Source organism: Mytilus californianus, unplaced genomic scaffold, assembly GCF_021869535.1.
Source record: "Mytilus californianus isolate M0D057914Y unplaced genomic scaffold, xbMytCali1.0.p SCAF_15, whole genome shotgun sequence".
Classification (NCBI taxonomy): Eukaryota; Metazoa; Mollusca; class Bivalvia; order Mytilida; family Mytilidae; genus Mytilus; species Mytilus californianus.
Genome location: NW_026262637.1, coordinates 30,055,492 through 30,074,942, shown reverse-complemented (window position 1 = coordinate 30,074,942; position 19,451 = coordinate 30,055,492). Strand labels below are relative to the sequence as shown.

Here is a 19,451-nt window from a genome sequence, read left to right as displayed (position 1 = left end):
ACTTCATAAGAGTCTCCAGCCCAGGACATTTCTATGAGGAATGTGGTGAAGTTAAACAAATTTTTAAGCGATAATCCCTCTCCTTCATATGGAACAGTGATGTAACAACACCATAATCAATTGAAATTATCTAGACCTAGACTTCGGTGATTAGCAAACACATAAAAGACACCCAGAAATCAACATGTGCGTAGGTCATTCTTTTGTATGAAACAAAGATGGATTTATTATTTCAATATTTCTCTAGTTTCAGATTGAGGAATATTTGCTTAAATGATTAATAAGTTAAAAGTTTACTTATTTAGATGGAAAATTTTATTTTATGTCTCTGAGAAATCATCTTAGATTGACAACACTCTACAGCTGACAGTTTAACAGCTACAATTAAGGTGGATCATCGGAATATATTTCCTCAAATAGATTTTTTTTATACTTTGAATATTTTTTAATGCTTTTTTCTAAAATAAAGTAAAAAGCATGGGTCACCATGCTAATTTGCAAGCTACAAGTCATGCAAAATTGCCCAAATTTGTATAGATTGTTCATGAAAAAACACATTTTTGTGAATAAAAAGAAATCTATTTTATAGAATTTTGAAATAAAATATGCGAAGATAGGTTTTATAAAAAGTGAAATCACAAAAATACTGAACTCCGAGGAAAATTCAAAACGGAAAGTCCCTAATCATAATATGCTTTAAGAAAATAAAAAGAAAAAATGGTGTCACCGAACTTGTTTTCTTGCTACAAGTAAAAAATGAAAATTTCACTATCATTCCAGTATAAAATTTTTACTATAAGAGTTATCTCCCCTTAAATGGCCAAGTTGAAAAATTTATTCTAAAAACATAAATATTTGGTTTTGTTTAAACATTTTGGATAATGCGATGAATCACCTATTTTTCTTTATACAAATAAGCAGTCTTGCACATAAATTGCAAATCTCTCTCAAAATTTTAAGATTTAGGCAAAGAACTAGACCGATTGTGTACTGCTATTGTACAATTCAAGATGGCGGTATACAGTGAATCTACCTTAAACCAGTTGTTGAGTTCTGCAGCATCTTGGCATACTCAGTAGATAACGTCTTTCATAAGCAACATTTTTCTCTGGAACATGAATAAGACCAATTAGTTCGTCTTGCATAAGTGTCGTTTCGGCATATTATAGGATTTTAAATTAATTGGTAGTACCTTATTAACTGATTAAGCCGTTATATAATAATGCGCTTCAAATCTAAAATGTGACTTTAACAGATGTCCTGTAGCATTTTTGAATAAAGTTGTAGCTTGGTATTGAATAAGCATGTATTAAATTTAATTCAACTTTGCATCATCAATGGAATACATATATATATATGATGAAATCAAATTTGTAATAACATAAGCAACACGACGGGTGCCACATGTGGAGCAGGATCTGATTACCCTTCCGGAGCACCTGAGATCACCCCCAGTTTTTGGTGGGGTTCGTGTCGCTTAGTCTTTAGTTTTCTATGTTGTGTCATCTGCACTATTATTTGCCTGTTTGTCTTTTTATTTTTGGCCATGACGTTGTCAGTTTGTTTTCGATCTATGAGTTTGACTGTCCCTCTGGTATCTTTCGTCCCTCTTTTGTACCCTGATTTGTTTAAGTTTTCAATAAATTATTAAATGGCAACCAGACCAAGGACCATAATATTGCCATTTATGTTATTTTTGAAAACTCAGTCAACTCAGCCACAATTTATTTAGTCTGTATTTTGAGAGTAAATGACCGAGTTTACCACTCAGTAAAAAAGTCTTTATCACTTACAACTCCAGTACAATGCACTAACAAGTATCAAATAAATTTGATAAACAATTACCGAACTATTACGCCTTTTTGGGATTTGTACTCGTACGCCCGGGTCAGTATTTATTGTAAATGCTGGGTGTTCATAACTCTTAAAAATGGACTGAAAAATATGACATAACGTACAACATATGAATTATTATAAAAACATTGTACATGAAGTATCGACGAAAACTAGAATTGTAAATAATACCAACCGATACCTTTTCTCATGAGTTAACTGAGGTCGAAAACAGATTTTTCCCCAATTTCAAGCAATAGAAATTTTGATTTACATAACATTATTTACATAAAAAATAACAAGATGCAAGTAAGAAATAAACTTCGACATTGATTTTCGTCAGAATACATCTTTAAAATTGGTACCATTAATGTCGATATGTCTGCTGTTGGCATAGACTGTTAGTCACAAATGATCTCACCAGGCCAGTAGCCAGTACATCGGTACTGGGATGAAAATACGGATATTGTTCTGTTTCAATTTGTTTTTATAAAGTTTCGAAATCATTTTAAATTAAGAAATGTATTCACTTATACATATCTCTGATTCCTTGTCCGCGTTTGGCTTTACTTTTGATACTTTTTTGTTTTATCAGCGCTTCAACGTTTGTATAAGGTTTTTGAATTAAAATTATTTTACCCTGGAGCATCACTGAGGAGACCATTATTGTCGAAATGCGCATGTGATGCAATAATTTTCGTATAACATGGGAACAATCCCTTTTCTATGTGGCAATTATGTCCCTATTTCCTGTTTACTAACTTTTGTTTTAGATTCTCAGCCTTTGATTCACTATTCTGGTCGAACCTTACCTCTCGCAGTATTTGCATTGGCTGGAGCTTTATTCACGGTTTTAATCTTTATCGGTAAGTAAATTAACAATGATCTTTAATTCTATTTTACGACTTTTACGTGCTATTTTCTAACCGAAGTATTAATTTGTTGATGATCGTTTCATCTATATTGTGCAACAACCAAAACATTAATTTTTCTTTAACCTCAGCAATATTAACAAAATGCGTTTATATTTTAAAGGGCATGAGCTACATATTAGTAAAACAATTAAAACTGTACGTGTTTGTTTCAAACATTTATAAAAGAGCAATATACAAATAATATAACGCTATTGGCAGTTAGCTTGGTGCAAACTTCGAAAAAATGAACTTTTAACATTCAATTACTTATGTATTAACGGCTTGCAAGTCACTCATTCAACCTTATTAAAATCCGTATCCATGCAACATTTAATGATGAGAATGTCAACATTGAAAAGTGAAAACCATTATGAATAACCACTTCGTTGATTGATTCGGTCCACAAAAAATTATTATTATACAGGTAAAATTGAGATTTACATATACTTTTTAATCTATTACATGAATTCAAATAGGCCTAAAAAAATCGTTATTTTACGATTTTGTATGTGTTTGTCTGTCTTTTTATATTTGGTTATTTGACCATCGGCAGGTCATTTCGATGAATAAGCAGATGGCGTCTAGTCTAAAATACTTGAATTTGAAAGCTAATGGCCCTTGTGTCCGCATCAAGGCAACTCCTGATTTAAAAAAAAAAACACCTTATTATGAGTTTTTCAAATTACGAATTTTTTTTCATAATTATCTAGAGTTGTATTCTTGAAATTGACACAGATAACGAAATTAAACGAGGTGTCCTTTATTGCAATTGTCCAGCTTTGAAGAACCTACATTTTATATGAATTGTAAATATGATTTCGTCCTGAAAAAGGAACTAATGTTTGCCACAGGAAGAAAAGCAAGCAATAAAACAATAAAACTGCGATCGATATCAAGTGTTGAAAGTTCAGTCCAAAGTCACACACGTTTTCTCAGTAGTAACATACGTTAGGCATTCCTGGTGCAGGTGGGTCCAAAGGTGCAATTCGGACGCAAGAAGGTTTTACAGTGTTGTTTTCATTTTGTTTACACTTGTCTTTATATTATACTTAATGTTTACTTTATCTGGTGATTGTATGCTATATACTGTATGTACGATCAACTACGAAAACGTTTTTGTTGGCGTCATTGTCAAATTTACTATCAACTTACTACAAAAACTTTTCATGTTGGCGTCTTTCTTAGATTTATTTGTCAACTGATATACGTTTACACAGTTTTTGGCTGCTGGATCCCAACTATTGTCACATTAATCTATTATGGCTGATTGGGTTGCCCACTCAATTTTTTTCAATATAACGGAACTATAAACAACTGTCATACTAGTGGGAGGTTGAGCTAGCGATAAAAAACCAATGACTCAACAACCCGATCACCACAAAAAACATGGGTGACCGCTTGAGCTCGGAAAGTGTAAGTTGATCCTGCCTTACATATAGTCCACGTCAGAGGCTTATAAAATGTAAATTCGTTGACAAACATCATTCGGTGATGTCAAAAGCGAGGACAAAAAAGACGGCATTTTAAAAACGAAAACTGGAACATACCTATGGTCATCCGTGAAATAGATATTTCATAAGTGTCAATTAACAACTGTACGCTCACTTGGTTTCGCTTTACATTACCTCGTTTGAACTGTGAAGCTGTTAAAAAAAACACCATTGATTCACACCGAAAATCAATTAAAAACAAAATGTAACAAATAATGACCAAAGCTACATCTGGCAGTTTGCGCTGTATTTCTGTCACGTAGTGTTTAAGCGATATTTTTTAACATTTTCATAAAGCGGGAGGTTTGGCATGCCATGAAACCAGGATCAACCCACCATTTTTTCTTAAAATGTCCTGTACCAAGTCAGGAATATAGCAGTTGTTAACAAAAATGTTCGTTTCTATGTGTGTTTGCGTTTGTTTTTGTTGCACATCGGTATTCCTGTTGTTCATTTGTTTTCCTCTTATAGTTGATGTGTTTTACTTGGTTTTAGTTTGTAACCCGGATTTGTTTTCTCTCAATCGATTTATGACTTTTGAACACCGGTATACTACTGTTGCCTTTATTTATTGTGTAACTACAACTTAATCGGAGAATAATCTCTTTCAAACGAACGACTGTTTTGTTGATTGCATAATCTTTTGTCTATTTTGTAAACACTATCACTAACCTGATCTTTATTAGTTTATATTTTGCTAAAAAATTAAGACATAATAAATGAAATTTTAATATTTTAGGAACATATTTACAAATACAAAACTTTTTTAAACACAAATATGTATATTGATAGATAGTTAGATTTCACATATGAATTAAATACTACCGAAGGTATAGATTAAAGTTTACTCACTATTGACACTAGTACATAGGAAAAATTGCAACATATGTTTTCATATGTTTAACATATGTTTTTCATATGTTTGAAAACATATGTAAACATATGTTTAGGCCCGACATGAAAACATATGTTTTCGAACATATGAAAAACATATGGAAAACATATGAAAAACATATGTTTTTAAAATCATATGAAAAACATATGTTTTTCATACATGTAAACCTGAGACTACTATAACACAGAGATTGGTCACTTCCCGTACTGACCAGTCAAATAGTAATTAATTGTAAGTCTTCGATCACATGACTCGGCACGTGACTCGCAATGATTGACAAGAAGGATTCGACCGCCATTTTTGACAGCGAAAGAGAAAATAATAATTAACAAATGTGGATTTATAAAGAGTGTTATGTTCCGGTAAGTGTGAATATAAGATTTGACATGTTCATAAATGTTGGTTTATAAGCACTTTAAATAAAATAAGTGCAGTTATAGACTTGAATTTACCGACCAAACCGGAAAGTAACCTCGAGTTATTACCAGTCCGTGGGACAGGGTCAATGAGCAACTCACCCATAACTTACATTCAGATGAACAATCTGTTTTCCGGATAATGTATGTGCAAGCCTTAGTAATTAACCGATGTAATGATGTAAAATTTGTAATTATATGAAATTCCAATTTTTCTGTATCAGTAAGTTCCCGCTGCAGAACTGAGAAACACACGAGACAAGTTGCACACACACAACATGAGGTCTGATAGGTGAATTTGTATTGTTAGTGAAAGAAATTTAGATTTATATTTGGTTCCCTTGATAATATATATGCAGTCTATACATGCTAGTATAATAATATTATGCAATAAAAATGTGTCACCATGTGAAATACCAGTACATCATAAGTTCCAAAATAGATGTATTTTTTTTAAATAATTGACCCAAACATGATGTAAAAAGTACATGCACCTTTGGTCTGCATCCTTTATCAGTTTAACTATTTTGATCCACATTGACATGATTGGTCAATTACTGCTGAGTCTCAAGTCTCAGATTACTGTCTTAAAAATTAATGAATTGCCTATGCTATAAACTTGACAAAGATTATTTCTTTTTATTTATAATATATTTTTTATTGTAGGAATACCCCCAGAAAGAAATCACGCATTAGAAGAAGGGAGAAGTACTACAGGGGAAAATGACTTTTTTTAGTATTTTTTTTAATTTCATTGAATTTGTCATGCTTGTCTTACATGGAGAAATAAATATTTAAGTCTTTGAATATACATTTTTATTATTATATACATTAAAACTAAGACAGGAATGCAGAAATTCACTAACACGCTCAGTTTGGATAACAGTTCAATGAAAGAAAAAAAAACAAGTAACCACATATCTTTATATATTAAAGGAATAGCCACTTGAAGCAAACTTTATGGAGATTTTTATATATTTTTGCTAATGATCATCAGACAACTCCTTTAGTCCAAATGAAGTTCAATGAAGTGGATGTAAGTTATTGGAATGCACAGTAATTACCTTCAACAATGAGAAAACCTATACCGTGCAGTTAGCTTCAAAAGTCCCTGACATGGAAAATATATAACAATTCACTAGAGAAAACGAAGTGTCTACAATAACAAAGCAATTTACGAAAATTCAAATATGACAGACATGAACCAACAGCAACCACTGAATTACAGGCTCCTGACTTGAGACGGGCACATAAAGAAGTGACAATGTTAAATATTTTTAGGCGCTCATCACCACCACTAGCATGGGACATTGGTGTAACGACATAACATAAAAACAAACTTTAAACATAATTTGAAAATAGTTCATTTCGGTTTAATCAGGCTGACTGTACATGAAATATTTGCCATTGACAAGCAGTTGTGAATCGAAGTTGAATTTACAGAAAGGTGACATCAATATATGCTATCATATTTAACATTTTTGTTTAGATCTGACATTGCTACATATTTATACATTCCGCATTATTTTTGGCTTCTCAGAATTTTCACATGGTAAACCGTCAGCAGTTACCCAACAAAAAAATGTTATGGGGAACCTTTTTACAAAGCATCATGCCGACAACAATTAACATGGTTTGTCACCAAACATTGAACAAGCACATTTATATTTGCTGTGGCTATAAAAAACTAAAGCAAATCACAACTCTTTTCATCTGAGTTGCTCAATTATTAGGGTTACAAAAAGCATAGCGATATAACTAAAACATACGACACTTTAACAATAGACAATATTCAAATTTTCAAAAACTTTACGGCTCTGTATTGAAGCACAAAATTTCTTGTCTGGGATTTTGAAAGAGGGCACATATTTCTGGTGTTGAAAAAATGTCATCGTAATTTACACTAATGTGGTTCTATTTATGTTAACATAGAGATAATTTGATTATTCAGTCACATAATTTTGAAGCTTCTTCGTTCTGATTTACATGTACTTGCGGTTGATGCTTCTTTTGGAGTTTTTGTAGTTTTTGCAGTCTTTGCAGCAGGGACGTATAGTCATCCTCAGATTCAATATCTGATGCAGTATATTCACCACGTAAAAGATCAAGATTGAGATCACTATCATCCCAAGATAAAAAATCAATGTTACTGGACATTGTGAATTGAAAAATGAAAATGCCGGCGATATTTTGGGAACATATATATAATTTGTAGGGCTTATGTTTGCTTTATGTATCCATTGAAGTTATAATCTCTTTGCTGATCTGTTACGTAAGGAAATTACTCATTTATCTTTAATGAAATTTTTTCTCTCTTCTGTGATCGCCGCTTATTACATTGTTTGCAAAAAATTGACCTAATTATCAGACGGAAATTTAAAAAAAGTGGGGGGGGGGGGGGGGGGGGGGGGGGGGGTTGAAACTTGTTTGAAAAAAAAATTTACGTTGGATTTTTCTCTATTCTTTAAATCTTAATAACTTATTATTTTCTCTTCTCTATTCTTTATTTGTCGGTCCATTTTTCTACATTCTATACTTTTTTTGCCCCTATTTCTCCATTCTATAAAACCCCATCCACACCCTCCTGAATCCTACCACAAGTGCACCGACGATATTTGACAAGGTTTACTACAATAAACATGTATATTGGGCACTCAGCAGTGAAATACCTTACAAGTATAGAATAAAAGTTAACTGCAATAAACGGGGCCTCGTGTACCTTGGGCACCCAGCTGTGAAACAAAATTCATCTCCCATGCTTTTGAGACTACCTGTCTTTACAGGTAAAATATTTGTATATTAGATACAATTAACGGACGTGTAGCAAAACAATGTAACTGTAAGATTGATAAGATTAATCACATTCACATTTTCAAGAGTGGCCGCATAATAACAAACTATTAACAAATTATTAATGATTAAAAACAAAAATTTAAATATGAATAGAGATAACTGCATTTGAAAGATAAAAACTATATTCTTTTTTTTTTTTTATTAATTCAATTTTGTTTTTAAATTATTTTTAAAAGAAAAATAATAATATCCGATACTGTTATAGTATTCTCAGTGATAGGTGATATATGTCGTCTGCTACGGTCGAATACGAAACTACATTAAAATAACGTAGCTAACTACCGGAGACTCAGATAATCCGATAAATCTATAGTGACCAATCTCTGTGTTATAGTAGTCTCAGATGTAAACATATGAAAAACATATGTTTTTCATGTTTTTTACAAACATATGTTTTTCATATGTTTTCATACCTGGCCTAAACATATGTTTTCATATGTTTGTCCTAAACATATGTTTTCATATGTTTGGCCCAAACATATGTTTTCATATGATTTTATCTTGGTCCTAAATATATATTTTTTTAATATGTTTTTAATTGTTCAAATGCATTTATTTTCTCATAGATTCTAAACATGGTTTGTATATATATGTATTTTTTTTTTGCGATAGGTTTTTAAGGGTAACGTTTTGATGTTTTGTAATATGTTTTTCTTTAATTTGTTATCTTTTTTTTTCTGTCAGGAACTTATTTTGAGTGTAAATACTTCATTGTGATGAGTTGTTGCTTTGAAAAGTAAAAAACCCAAAATACCAAATTCCACAGAAAATACATGGCATAATCAAAAGCTCAAACAAATAAAAAACAATAAGTGCTCCATAATTTTTATATCAAGTAGAATTTTTTTTTTATTAAGTTGTTGTCTCTTCTATTTTCACATTTTTGTCTCCTTGACATACATTGTACCACATTTCTATTGTCTATATTCTTTTTTCATTTGTTTGTCTCTTCGACATACACCATTTCTAGTATTGTCTATATTCTATTTTCATATGACTTTGTGTGTCTCTTTGACATACCCCATTTCTATTGTCTATATTCTATTTTCATGTTTGTCTCTTTGACATACCCCAATTTTATTGTCTATATTCTATTTTCATATGTGTGTCTCTTTGACATACCCCATTTCTATTGTCTATATTCTATTTTCATATTTTTGTCTCTTTGACATACTCCATTTCTATTGTCTATATTCTATTTTCATATTTTTGTCTCTTTGACATGTACTCCATTTCTATTGTCTATATTCTATTTTCATATTTTTGTCTCTTTGACATACTCCATTTCTATTGTCTATATTCTATTTTCCTATGATGTATGTGATATTTCTATTGCTATATCACCATACACAGATATTTAATTGTCTTCACTGCTGGCTATTACTGGTGCATGTGTATGCAGCTGCTTTTTGTAAATATCCTGTATGATTAAGAAAGACAACTAGATTGACTTTGAGTTCAATATTGTATTAATCTAAAATTAATGTTCTTTGGTTCTGTTTCTTTACTTTTCAGTTCCTGCAAGTAGAAATAAAAGAACAGAGTTTCAATGTCCACCTAGTCGTACATTTTTAGCTCACCTGACCCGAAGTCTTTCTTAGACTTGGCGTCTGTTGTCGTCCGTCGTCGTCGTTAACTTTTTACATTTTTAACTTCTTCTAGAGAACCACTGAATGGAATGGAACCAAATATGGCATCAATGTTCCTCATGAGGTGCTGACCAAGTGTTTTTACTTTGTAGCCGATCCATCATCCAAGATGGCCGCCAGCGGGGGGACTTAGTTTAACATAGGAACCTATGGGAAATACATACAAATGTCTTTTTTTAGAGAACCACTGAATGGAATGAAACCAAACATAGCATGAATGTTCCTTATGAGGTGCTGACCAAGTGTTGTTACTTTGTAGCCGATCCATCATCCAAGATGGCCACCAGCTGGGGGCTTAGTTTAACAAAGGACCCTATGGGAAATACATACAAATGTCTTCTTTTAGAGAACCACTGAATGGAATGAAAGCAAACATAGCAATATTAAACCAAATTTGGCCTCAAACATTATTATAAGTATCTGTTATGATTTTTATCTTTTTTTATATGATTTCAAAAACCCAAGTAGAGTCAGGTGAGCGACACAGGCTCTTGAGAGCCTCTAGTTTATCTATCAAGGAGCAATATTAACATGATTAAAAAAAAACAACATGTTTTTTTGTTCTCAAAAATATTTATAAATAAAAAATGTGCTTGGGGAAAAAAAAAAGTTGTTTTTCTTGTATACTAAATATTTCAAACTGACCTTCAAGGGCATTACTATAATAGTATACTATAAGTTTAATAAAAAAAATTGAGAGCAATTACGAGGCCATTTTCCATAAATTTAATATTTCCAAGAGGCATAACTCTTGAAAAAATTCAATCGGCCATCATTACAACTGCCAGTTGGACATCTACACCTTACAATAATTCCATACACCAAATATAGTAAGTATAACTTATTGCTTATAATACCTGAGATATTGACTGACAGAGTAGACAGACACTAGCTATAGGACCTTGCAAGGTACCCACATACTAAGTAAATAGAAATATCCTATTACCATGATTACTATAAATAATATTAATAAGAGAGAAATTAACATTACAAAAAAACTTTAACCACAGACTGAACCTAAAGTTTAGGACAGCGACGCCGCCCCTGGCAGAATCTAGGATCACTGTCTCACTTTCGTGAAATAAATTTGCAAGCTTGACAAAAAGCAGAACATGTATTTCAGAAATAGAAATTCTATGCAATTATTAATACTTATATGCTGTTATGGTCCTACATATTCTTGTGTGTTCAATATTTTGGCATTACACAAAGTCATACTTTCTTAGACTGTTTGAAATGACAAATGTTTTGTTGTTACATTAATTGATTAAATCTGTCGAAGGTGAATTGGTTGATATTTTAGTTTGGGAAAACATAATTTTTGCATCTTTTATTATTTTGTTATTTCTTTTTAAGTGCTTGTTGATGAGTCCAGCCCTTTCTGGCTGATTTTGACATTTGTTTCTTATGTTGGGTGTTGTCTGCCATACTGTGTGTAGTTTTATTTTTTTCATTGGTTCACATTTTTTCATCCTTATACAAGTTATAGCCATAATAGGTTACTTTATGGTATGGATTTTGATCATTGTTTATGGCTGTACAGTGACCAGGAAATGTTTACATCTTCGTCCTTTGGTTTTTTAATTGATAGTTGTCATATTGAGAATCATACATGTACCTCATCTCCTCATACATGTTAAACATGTTATATCTATATGCTGGTTCATAAAAAATCTTAAAAGGAAATTATTCAATTGTTATATGTTTGAAAACTCTTTCTTATAATGCAAAAACAATAATTGATTGACTTTTCTAGCTTAATAATTTTTATTTAAGATTCAGTGGCAAATATTTTATGTATATTCAAGACGAGAACAACTTTTAAATATGAACAATTCATATGATAATATAAGCAAATGCTATAATTATTTTAACTTCTGACATCTTATGCGTGTGTGTGTGTGGAGCAGAAGGATTCCTTGATAAAATTGAGAATGGAAATGGGGAATGTGTCAAAGAGACAACAACCCGACCATAGAGTAGACAACAGCCGAAGGCCACCAAATTGATGCATACTTGACATCAGAAAGACATAAATAAACAACAAGTATACATGGTATACATGCTTTAACATGTACAATTACACTTGAAAAAGTTTTAAATAGATAACATTAAATTTTTTAAATTAACTGCAATTCTACAGATGAACTTACTTTGATACCAGTTCTTTTTGCCTGACATCCGCACCTACATGTACACCAGTGATTCTAATACTGTACTTTCCTTTCATTTGGTAACCATGGTAACAAGCTGAAATTGTAAATCTTAATTCAATCCAGAAGTCCAGACAAAAACAAGATCATTTTTGTAGACGTAGTATAAACTGATGCTCACTTATTTATATTTCTACATTTGAGTGAATGGAAACAAATATGTAACAAACAACAAAAAGATCAACAGTGTAACTAATATTAATAATATACCGGTATGTATAGGCTAAGCCCGTCTTAGTATAGTATGAACTTTTTCTAATATAAGATGATATATTCTGCTGTCTACAGTTTAAAATAAAATGCTCCCCAGGGCGCAGCTTGATACGACCGCAGAGGTCGAACCCCAAACAGATGGGGCAAGTATTGACACAATATTCAAGCTTGATACAGCTCTGAATTGGGTTTGTGATTAAATATTTGACACAGCATACATCAGTTGTACATGGCATAAGTTTCTGACACAGAATGAATGTGGTCTAAGAACTTTAAAAAATTTTAAATTAGACATTTACCTATTATGGTCCAATATCCTAAATCTAAATATATGGTTAGATTCAGCATATAAAAGAACCCCCAAGAATTCAATTTTTTTATGAAATCAAACAAAGTTTAATTATGGACCCTTTTGACCTCAATGTGGACCAATTTAATAACGGATCCCAAAATCCAAAATCTTAATACATGGTTAGATTCAGCATATCAAAGAACCCCATATATTCAATTTTTGTTAAACTCAAACAAAGTTTTATATTGGACCCTTTGGACCTTAATGTAGACAAATTTGAAAACGGGACCAAAAATTAAAAATCTAAATACATGGTTAGATTCGGCATATCAAAGAACCCAAATAATTCAATGTTTGATAAAATCAACAAAAGTTTAATTTTGGACCCTTTGGACCTCAATGAGGACCAATTTAAAAACGGGCACAAAATTCAAAAACTTAGTACACTGTTAGATTCAGCATATCAAAGAACCCCATATATTCAATTTTTGTTAAACTCAAAACAAAGTTAAATTTTGCACTCGATTTGGACCAACTTGAAAACTGGGCCCAAAATCAAAAATCTAAATACATGTTTAGATTCAGCATATCAAAGAACCCCAAGAATTCAATTTTTGTTAAAATCAAACTAGGTTTAATTTTGGACCCTTTGGACCTTAATGTAGACCAATTTGAAAACGGGACCAAAAATTAAAAATCTAAATACACGGTTAGATTCGGCATATCAAAGAACCCCAATAATTCAATTTTTGATGAAATCAAACAAAGTTTAATTTTGGACCCTATGGACTTCAATGTGGACCAATTTAAAAACAGGGCCCAAAATCCAAAAACTTAATACATGGTTAGATTCAGCATATTAAAGAACCCCAAGAATTCAAGAATAAAACCCAGTGAAATTGGTCAAGAAATAAGCAATTTATACAAAGTATTAGAAAAGTATTGTTTAATATAGGCCCCCAATTCCTAAACAGTTAGGGTCATAACCCCCAAATTCAATTCCAACCTTCTTTTTTAGCTCACCTGGCCCAAAAGGGCCAAGTGAGCTTTTCTCATCACTTGGCGTCTGTTGTCCATAAACTTTTACAAAAAATCTTCTCCTCTGAAACTACTGGGCCAAATTTGACCAAACTTGGCCACAATCATCATTAGGGTATCTAGTTTAAAAATGTGTCCGATGACCCCGCTAACCAACCAAGATGGCCGCCATGGCTAAAAATAGAACATGGGGGTAAAATGTAGATTTTGGCTTATATCTCTGAAACCAAAGCATTTAGAGTAAATCTGACATGGGGTTAAACTGATTATTAGGTCAAGATCTATCTGCCCTGAAACTTTCAGACAAATCTGACAACCTGTTGTTGGGTTGCTGCCCCTGAATTGGTAATTTTAAGCAAATTTTGCAGTTTTTGGATATTATCTTGAATATTATTATAGATAGAGATAAACTGTAAACAGCAATAATGTTCAGCAAAGTCATGAAAGTAAGATCTACAAATAAGTCGTACATTGTATGACCAAAATTGTCAGTCGACCCCTTTAGGAGTTATTGCCCTTTATAGTCAATTTTTCGTAAATTTTTGTATTCTTTTACAAAAATCTTCTTCTCTGAAACTACTGAGACAAATTTTACCAAACTTGGCCATAATCATTATTAGGGTATCTAGTTTAAAAAATGTGTCCGATGACCCCGCCTTCCAACCATCATGGCCGACTTGGTTAAAAATAGAACATAGGGGTAAAATGCAGTTTTTGGTTTATAACTCTGGAACTAAAGCATTTAGAGCAAATCTGACAGGGGCAAAAATGTTCACCAGATTTAGATTTATCTGCCCTGAAATTTTCAGAAAAATCCGACAATCAGTTGTTGGGTTGCTGCCCCTGAGTTAGTAATTTTACAGAAATTTTGCAGTTTTTTATTATTATCTTAGATATCATTATAATATCTAATATCTTATACTATTAATTATGATTTTAACCTTATTTTACATGATTTCCAAAGCATCAGTAAATACAGGTGAGCGACACAGGCTCTTGAGAGCCTCTAGTTTGGTATGGAACCTTGTGGTACAATTTCAGAAAGATCCATACACTTACACACAAGTTATATTGTCTGGAAACTAGTAAAATGCTTATTTTGACCCCTTTTTAGGCACTTAATTCCTAAACTGTTGGGACCATAACCCCCAAAATCAATTCCAACCTTCCTTTTGTGGTTTCAAACCTTGTGTTTAAATTTCATAGAGATCCATTCACTGAAACCAAAGTTATTGTCCGGAAACTAAGTGTCTTCCGACGACGCGGACAACAACGACGACGTGATACCAATATACGACTGCAAATTTTTTTTGCAGTCGTATAAAAAACAACATAAAGGCCTTAACTCTTGATGTTTAGTAAATCTTGATTTCCTGTTAAATAGGCAAAATTGTTTAAATACACCATTTATAGGCATGTTGTGGAATCTCAATAAATACTTATGATTGCATGTTCGTTTAATCGTCGTTGTAGCTATGAAATCTATACAATAACGTCATTCACTACAACGTTAGGGTTACAACATTACCATAGTTCAATGTTAGTACTTAGCGTATACTTTTTTACGACAAGGAAATTTTAACTCATGAACACAATATGTTGTCATTTGTGTTACCATCCATACTTAATCGATTTAATAAAAGAACAGCTTTTCAATGTACCTCGCCAATTGATGGATATACATGTATAAAATTTGCTATCAAAAAGCAAAAAATATGTATGTTCTTTTAACCTTTTTCATAAATTATAAATAATCTAAAAGAAATGAAGACGTGTGTGGGATTGCTTGCAATGCAATTTTTCTTACAATATCTATTTCCAAGAGGCATAACTCCTGTAAACATATTTGATCAGCACTTATTTTCTAACTCATAAAAGCCTATGCTGATATAGACCTACATGTATGGTATGAATTACAAAAATATCTGACAAAAAAATGTAACCATAACAGTGCTTTACTGGTTATCTTCGATATAATTTATATTTCAAAGTGAAGTAATTCCTGTATAAATAATTTATCCAAGACATTACTGGTATATATAATAAACCTTTGGTATACATAAATATTATTGGAAGTTTCGGTCCTCAGTGCTCTTCAGCTTTGTACTTGTTTTGGCTTTCAAACTTTTTTCATCAGAGCGTCACTGGTTGGTCTTGTGTGGACGAGACGCACGTCTGGCGTATTGAATTTTAAGCCTAGTACCTTTTGTTAGCTATTATTCGTGTGGTTCTTTGTCCTATATGTTCTCCCATTTATTTGTATTGTGGTCCTGTCATGTGATGTTGTCGTTTTGGTGTTGTGTTTGACGTTGCCATAAAAGCGGGAGGTTTGGCATGCCACAAAACCAGGTTCAACCCACCATTTTTTTCTTAAAATGTCCTGTACCAAATCAGGAAAATGGCCATTGTTATATTATAGTTCGTTTCTGTGTGTGTTACATTTTAATGTTGTGTTTTTGTTGTGTCGTTGTTCTCCTCTTATATTTGATGCGTTTCCCTCAGTTTTAGTTTGTAACCCGGATTTGTTTTTATCTCTATCGATTTATGAGTTTCGAACAGCGGTATACTACTGTTGCCTTTATTTTACATGAATAAACAAAATATTTAAACAAAGTTATCCTTTTCATTACATACCTCTCATCACAAAATAATTATTGCCTGCTGCTCCTTATATGCACATAAATCAATATGACAATCTATGAACCCATTATATAATCTAGAAAGCAATGCCTCAAATGAATTCTGTTCTGTTGCTTAGATTCTTCTACTTCTTGAAGTACAAAATGTACTTTCATTGAAAATGCTAAAAGAAATAATGTATGACATGTACAAATGTATAATAAAATGAAGTTACAATATTAATATATCTGCCAAATTTATTGCCTTAAAATTTTTTATATGACAAAATTGGCTTATTTTGATCTTTGAAAACAAGAACAACAGATCTACAAGTAGACTTGCCATGAAAAAAAAATTAACTATGTAAAAAGTATTAAATTATTTGAATGTTCTAATCCATCTTACAATGTATGTTTATTAAATTCATATGACCATTGTATGAAGTGATGAATCAAAGTGGTTAAATCTGCTTTGCACAGATCTCATGTCAGATGAGTTAAGCCTTTTCACACCACTATCCCATGTTAGGGAGCTACCATTTGATTTAGGGGGGGGGGGGCGTAGGATGAAAAAGTTTGTCCTGCATTTCCAGTTTTCCACTCAATTCAGTCCTGTCTTTTTTTATTTATAGTTTATCCTGACTTTTGTTTTACATCAATTGTCATCATGCCTTTTTTTTGGGGGCAAAGTGTCTCATCCTGCCTTTTTCCAAATTTCATCCTAGACCCCCCCCCCCCCCCCCCCCCCCCCGACACACACACACACATAAAAAACAAATTATAGCTCCCTTAAGGGGAAGGTTTGGCACCAATAAACTAGTCTGACTCCACCACATCCTGTATGTTCCTGTTCCAAGTCAGGAGCCTGTAATTCAGCGGTTCAAGTTGTCATTTGTTCACTTTGTTGCTGTATATCATATTTGTTTATTTGTTCCTTGTTTTGTTTATAAATCATTACATGTATCAGTCTGTTAGTTTCCTCATTTGCATTGTTTTACATTTGTCATTTTCATTAAATGTCTTTTATAGCTGACTTTGTGGTATGGGCTTTGCTCATTGTTGAAGTCATCTTGTACCATAACTTATTGTAGTTGTTAACTTCTATGTCATTTGATCTCTGGTGGAGAATTGGACTCTTCTCAATGGCAATCATACATGTACATGTACCACATCTTCTTATTTTTATATTCACATTAAAGTATATGTAAAGTAAACCATTCATGCACTCTAGGAGTCCACTTCTATAATGTACAAGGTGATAAGACCTGCTGCTGTAATAGCCTGGGTCATATTTTTCAGCTTAAAAATATGTGAATAGGTGTGGAAAACTATCAGAAGTATAATACATGTATGATAAGGCTGAGAATTACTAGATGTTTATTGTTATAGTACTCAGTAATAGTAGTCTCAGACTCAGGATAATTAGGCTTATTGTACAGTTTGTCATATGGAAAGCCCTGTAATTTTCTTAGTTGCAAGTCTTGTTTTGCCTTAAGTTAACATAACATAAGGAATTTGAGCCTCAGATTTGAGCTATAATCAAATGTGATGATTTTCTCGGTAATGCCAGAATGTGATTCTTGTCCGCTCCAGCATGTCCTGGAATCACTCATCATGCTCATAATTAAAATTTGGAAAAGGTTACATGTACATTATCATGATTATTACCTACTCAATGTATGAAAAGGTATATATACATTTTTTAAATGTAAATTAAATGAAAAGGGGGGAGTAATTGATCCCCAGGGACACCGGTACCCTTACCTATTAATTGTAAAATAGCTACTAATTGCTAAAGAGATTATAAAGTCTTCTGCACAGTGTCATGGTTTTAAAACAACTGATAAACAAATACAAATATCACACACCATAAGACACGATTATGCAGGTCTGCATCAGTTAAAGCAATTAAGTTCTGTAGTGTCATTAGATAAACAATTTCAATACATTACATCAAGTATATGATGCCCCCCCTTTCCAAGTTTGTCTTATTGTCAAAGGGTTTACAAATTATATGGTTATTTTGGATGTATTTGTGTCTTAATATTGTAACATTCTCATTCTGACATATAAATAGATAATGAAACGGATTACCCAATGCAATTATATTTATATTACAATATCGTTCTCAAACTCAGCCTCAGGTTTACAAGTATGTGAAATATCTAGTCAAATAGTTTTTCGTGAAAAATAAAGCACACACATCTTCCTGCTTTTATCCAACAATTAAACAAAATGTGCATAATAATATTTACCTTTCGTTGTGCTTTTAGGGTACGTAAAACTATCCATCAAAACAAAAACACTTTCGAAGTTTCGCTGTTTCGTTGCGTTGACTTGCTATAAATTTTCTATGTTTCGTTCCCCGGTTTCTTCCAGTTAATCGACAAGTCACCCATTTCAATTTATCTGTTTATAATAAATTTTGATTCACCAGTTTGAAAAACCAGAGTTCTTTGTATCATCTATCTCTGTCCATTCAAACTTTTTAAATGACAACAGCAGATCGCGTGAGCGTCCATGGATTTTGCGTCATAGTATAAAAAAACGGTAACGGTGAAATGATTTCCGGGTTTCCGTATTCGACGTACCATGCAAGCTTTCGTACATTTACGTATATATATATATGATGGTCTGGAATCAAGATTGGGGTTTAAGAATATAGAAAATAATGACAAAAAGTGCAAAATAAAGAACAAAAAAAATAAAGAACAGATACTAAAAGAAGCAGAAATATGGAATAAAGAATCATAGAGAATAATGGGATTATTGATAAAAAAAAATTAGAATTGAGTGCACTTTCCTGTTTGAGAAATACACAATATAGATAATGAATGAAAAAATGTATGTGATAATTAAATGACAAATTTTGACATTTTCTCAAAACATTTTTTTTTTAAATGCCCTTTAAAACATATGAAAACATATGAAAATCATATGTTTTTCATATGTTTACAAACATATGTAAACATATTTTTTAAAACATATGAAAACATATGTTTGCTTCCATATGTTTTCATATGTTTC

At 32.1% G+C, this 19,451-nt stretch overlaps 2 long non-coding RNA genes across 2 annotated transcripts; one reads left to right on the top strand and one right to left on the bottom strand.

The window, feature by feature from the left end:
• Nucleotides 1–5,300: 5,300 nt before the first annotated feature.
• Nucleotides 5,301–6,355, top strand: LOC127725838 (uncharacterized). The gene is made up of 2 exons (XR_007993219.1): nt 5,301–5,494; nt 6,215–6,355. It is a non-coding gene; the product is annotated as an uncharacterized LOC127725838 (long non-coding RNA).
• Nucleotides 6,356–9,322: 2,967 nt separating this feature from the next.
• On the bottom strand, nt 9,323–18,754 carry LOC127725840 (uncharacterized). Its single transcript, XR_007993223.1, has 4 exons — nt 18,680–18,754; nt 16,441–16,609; nt 12,204–12,300; nt 9,323–9,919 (listed from the first exon to the last, which is right to left on the bottom strand). It is a non-coding gene; the product is annotated as an uncharacterized LOC127725840 (long non-coding RNA).
• Nucleotides 18,755–19,451: the final 697 nt, after the last annotated feature.